The following is a 5,589-nucleotide window of genomic DNA, read 5'->3' on the forward strand; positions in this document are numbered from 1 at the left end:
TATAGGGGATTGTATCAGTATCTATTTATATATAATGGTGACTGTAGGGGATTGTGTGTATCGGTATCTATTTATATATAATGGTGACTGTAGGGGATTGTATCGGTATCTATTTATATATAATGGTGACTGTAGGGGATTGTTGTATCGGTATCTATTTATATATAATGGTGACTGTAGGGGATTGTTGTATGTTGTATCGGTATCTATTTATATATAATGGTGACTGTAGGGGATTGTATCGGTATCTATTTATATATAATGGTGACTGTAGGGGATTGTGTGTATCGGTATCTATTTATATATAATGGTGACTGTAGGGGATTGTATCGGTATCTATTTATATATAATGGTGACTGTAGGGGATTGTGTGTATCGGTATCTATTTATATATAATGGTGACTGTAGGGGATTGTGTGTATCGGTATCTATTTATATATAATGGTGACTGTAGGGGATTGTATCGGTATCTATTTATATATAATGGTGACTGTAGGGGATTGTATCGGTATCTATTTATATATAATGGTGACTGTAGGGGATTGTGTGTATTGGTATCTATTTATATATAATGGTGACTGTAGGGGATTGTATCGGTATCTATTTATATATAATGGTGACTGTAGGGGATTGTATCGGTATCTATTTATATATAATGGTGACTGTAGGGGATTGTATCTATTTATATATAATGGTGACTGTAGGGGATTGTGTGTATCGGTATCTATTTATATATAATGGTGACTGTAGGGGATTGTGTAGGGGATCGGTATCTATTTATATATATAGGGGATTGGTATCTATTTATATATAATGGTGACTGTAGGGGATTGTGTGTATTGTATCTATTTATATATAATCGGTATCTATTTATATATAATGGTGACTGTAGGGGGGTATCTATTTATATATAATGGTGACTGTGTGTGTATCGGTATCTATTTATATATAATGGTGACTGTAGGGGATTGTATCAGTATCTATTTATATATAATGGTGACTGTAGGGGATTGTGTGTATCGGTATCTATTTATATATAATGGTGACTGTAGGGGATTGTGTGTATCAGTATCTATTTATATATAATGGTGACTGTAGGGGATTGTGTGTATCAGTATCTATTTATATATAATGGTGACTGTAGGGGATTGTGTGTATCGGTATCTATTTATATATAATGGTGACTGTAGGGGATCTATTTATATATAATGGTGACTGTAGGGGTGTATGTATCTATTTATATATAATGGTATCTATTTATATATAATGGTGACTGTAGGGGATTGTATCAGTATCTATTTATATATAATGGTGACTGTAGGGAATTGTGTGTATCGGTATCTGTTTATATATAATGGTGACAGGCCCAGGTGAATTGACATTAATTCATTATATCTTGCTTTACTGATACAACCTATAAGTTATGTCAATTGACTTTTATTTAAACTGAAATAACAACTGAACGGATCAGAGATTATCTGTTAAAAGTTAACGTTTATATTGTTAACTTCTCGGGAAGTTGCGCCATGCCAGCTAAACTGGTCTCAGGACACTGCTTTCTTTAATTTAAAGCTGATGAATAATACAAGTCTTATGCCTGTATATTTATAATAATTTTTATTGAACATTTTATAGTTATGTATTCGTCCACAAAATGGAATGAAATGGACATTTTCCTGATACCGTATATCTCAATCAACGATAACGACATTGCTTTATGTATAACATTGTCCTACATTATATATATGTATATACATCAGACAAGGATATGTAAGTTCGTGTACACATCCCTTGAAAAGTGGAAGTACAACACATTCTGTCAGAGAAAACAGAAAACAGAAAAGGTGATCAGTTTTCAGGAATGGAGAAGTTACCTCCTATGCTTCATAACATATTCTTATTAATTACATAACATATACATCAACAAATAAACAAACCTTTCACTTATTATATTCTGCTACTTGAAGAAATCTTAAACAATAATTGGGTCAAGGGAAAATTAGTTAGAAAAGTGTTACTCAAGGGACTTAACGATGACCGTAATGATAAAAATAATCCCTCTCATAGATATTGAGGAAGATTTGGTAAGTTGTTATCAAAGATTTCACTCCAAAACTCAGTCTCCATAGATACCTATGTATTTGTATAATTACAGCATTACAGCATGACTATGTATAAAGTCAGTAGAAATCTATAATAACAGTGCCCTGTTGCACAGGGTATCACCTACAAGTCGTACTGTAGAGACGTAACAGAGCAAAGTAATAGAGACACCTACAGGTGTATTATAACAATTGTACTGTAGAGACATACCAGAGCAAGAGACACCTACAGGTGCATTATAACAATTGTACTGTAGAGACATACCAGAGCAAGAGACACCTACAGGTGTACTATAAGTTCCCCTCTTACAACTTATTATTACATGTTAAATGTCAATTTGATTTTAATTAAATTTTAGTTTATACAAAAACTGATTCTCTCTAATCAGCTAGCTTACTTGTAATGTGTATATGAGGAAAGGAAGTTATGTGTTGTTGTTGGAGAATGTTGTCAGTATGCTAATTAGTGTGTCTTACTTGTTTTGACCAATTAGCATTGTGCCCTGGAGAGGTGTCCGTATTGCTAGGCATTCAGTTTCAGCGGTTGGTGAGAAAGAGGATGTTTTTGCTTTTTATTAAGTTGTATTATTCTATTACTTCCCGACTATTAATCAGTGTGTGCTAACCTAAAACTTATCACGACATTGTGATCTCCTTTCCTGCTGGGAGGTTACGAGCCTTCCTCGATTCGAAGGATTTGCTTGCTTCAGTGGCTTGGGAGTTTTATATTCCATACCCGAATTCCGCCCGATCGCCATTTTGTTTTACTTCGACTACACTTTCATCTGTCCTGAAGTGATTCGTCACCGATCATCTGTGCGGTTTGCATTTTATTAGAACATTGCACTTTCATTATGTGATTCGGTGATATAGGTGTTTGTAAAAGTCCACGTCTCAACTCAACGGTATACGTGTGTGATTTTCTGACGCAACTTCCGTGTCAGGGAGGTCATAGTGAACGTCATAGTTGTGTGCTTAATCATGGCTTCTAAACGCGGAAGGAACGCATCTAGGCCTGTAACCTACGATCCTGATTTATTGGAAAACTGGACGATTGCTAGACTGAAAGGAGAACTTAATACGTGGAATGTGTCATTCAGATCTGGTTCTAAACGTATGGAACTAGTCAGGAAATTGACAGTCACAAGCGGCCCCGGGAGGTGCGCGATCCCAGCATTCCACTATTCACGCTGATGAACCGACGTCCCACAGTGCATCGCGGCAAGATGGATCTGAATGCCGCGACTCCAAACTTAGTTGCCACGATTTCCAGCCTGGCGGATAGTGTTAACACGTTACAAAACTACAGACGCTACCCTGATATCCAATGTCAACAATGATCCTATTGTTAGACGGACCCGGGACGTTGTTTCTTCATCAGTGTTTGGACCGCAGGGATCGTCAACTTCATCCACAGAAGATTTTACTCTCAATACTGCCATTCAAAGATTTCAGGAAGAAGGAAACCGTTCCAACTTTTCAGGTGAGCAGTCTACATCAAAACGCACCCGTTACGGGTATGCCTCTGAATCGTTGCCTTTGGTAGAGGGTGTCGGGTCATTTCGCCCAGATTACCGTTTCGCTCTGGGTCGTTTCGCACAGGTTCATTTGCCCAGGTAATGGGGGTGAGTTGGTTCGCCCATGACATGCAGGGTCGGTTCGCCCAGGTAAGTTTTACAAGTTTACAGGTGTTAGTGTGATCAACTACTTTACATTGAATGATTCAATCATTGATTGATGATGTGGACAGTGCAATAATTGGTTAATTACGATAACTGGATTGCAGGTGACACTCCTGCCAGGATCGTGTGTATAGAAATTTCGAAATCTATGTACACATCGCGGCATTCGTTTGATTTGACACTTTGAGCAGTGCAGAATGAATCCTTCATGGCTGCATTGTTTTAACAACGAAATGGGAGCAACTTATAAAAAGTCGAAGTTGATATGCTTTGCCATTTACTTGTTGGAATGGCTGACTTATGCATTGCTTGTGCAAAGGCAGTCCGACCGCGACAGCATGCTGTTACTTGCGACAGTTGTGAAAGATGGCAACACAGAACATGTGGAACTGGTAAGTTGTTTTTAATTTGATTTTTTTTCAATTATTAAAATTAATTTCAACAGTGTTTTACTATTATTAACTTAATTCAAGTTTAACATTACTAAACCATTAACTTTTCTTTTTTGTTCTTAATTTTAACATTTACATTCATTTATAATTTTACTAATTCTTTAAGATTTTATTAATTTTTTAAATATAGTACAATATTTAATGTTATGGCCGTGTTCATGTACAATATGAAACAAAAACAATTAACATTTTAAAATATATAAGTTCCACAGTTACTACACAAACTTGGTACTTCTAATAATGATTTATTTATGAGGAATACACCTGTGGCATGTTATCTAATTCCATTGTTATAGTGTTTGCATTATGTTAAATATTTGTTCAATACATTTTTATAGGTATCAGTTTGGCAACATACAGAGAAGCCATGAAATCCAGTGGTGAACTGCATTTCATGTGTAGACCTTGTGAAGATAGAAATTGGCCACTAGACAATGTAGCTGGATTGCGACAAGATGCTGACATTGACTTGCCACCTCCACCACCCATTGACATACCTGATGACGATGACATGCAACTTGATGACTGGCCACCACCGCCCCCTCCAGCACCCATTAATGACTACATAGAGAGTACAGATGACCAGGATTGGCCCCTACCACCGCCACCACTTGACGACAAACCACTACCAGATGCCCCACTTGATGACCAACCACTACCAGATGAACCACCACTACCAGATGACCCACCACTACCAGATGACCCACTTGATGAATCATTTGACTTGCCTCACAGACGTGTAGATGGACTGATGCCAGAGCCACTTGAAGAGTGTGTAATTTTAATACAGTTTTAAAAATAAAGTCAGAAATGTTTCATTTATCTTTGGAGACATATCCAGGACCTTGGTTGGGTTAGCGCCATCCTATCACCAGAATGGACCGATGCATTCTTTCTTGAGGCAACTTCTAGCCATACCTTTTCTTCCTCCTGGCCACATTAGGGATACTTTCGAGAGTTTGAAGACACGCACAAACAGTCCTGCACTGAGAAATCTCGTGGACTACATGGATCGTCAGTGGTTTCAGAATTCAGTGTTTAGTGTAGATGAGTGGTGCATTTATGAGAGGACTGTGAGGACGAACAATGATTGTGAGGGTTGACATAACAGACTGAACCACAAAGCAGGAAGACAAGGATTAGGTGTTTATCGTTTGGTGCCTGAGACAAGAGGCAGAGACAGTTGAGATTCCAGTGACAGCTTGTGACCTCGAGAGAGAAACAAACAGTCGCTTCACCAAACTCGAAAAGAAACTACAAACTGCTTGGACCGATTACATGAACAATGAACTTTCAACCAGTCATTTCTTGAAGATAGTTAGTCAGTGTTATGCCCCTCCTAGTGACAAGTAA

The 5,589-nt window shown here is 37.5% G+C and overlaps 1 pseudogene; it reads left to right on the plus strand.

Annotated features, from left to right (window-relative positions):
• Nucleotides 1–4,073: 4,073 nt before the first annotated feature.
• LOC132564178 (uncharacterized) lies at nucleotides 4,074–5,589 on the plus strand (annotated as a pseudogene).

Source organism: Ylistrum balloti, unplaced genomic scaffold, assembly GCF_031769215.1.
Source record: "Ylistrum balloti isolate Yb309-2 unplaced genomic scaffold, AGI_CSIRO_Ybal_v1 Utg372036, whole genome shotgun sequence".
Lineage (NCBI taxonomy): Eukaryota > Metazoa > Mollusca > Bivalvia > Pectinida > Pectinidae > Ylistrum > Ylistrum balloti.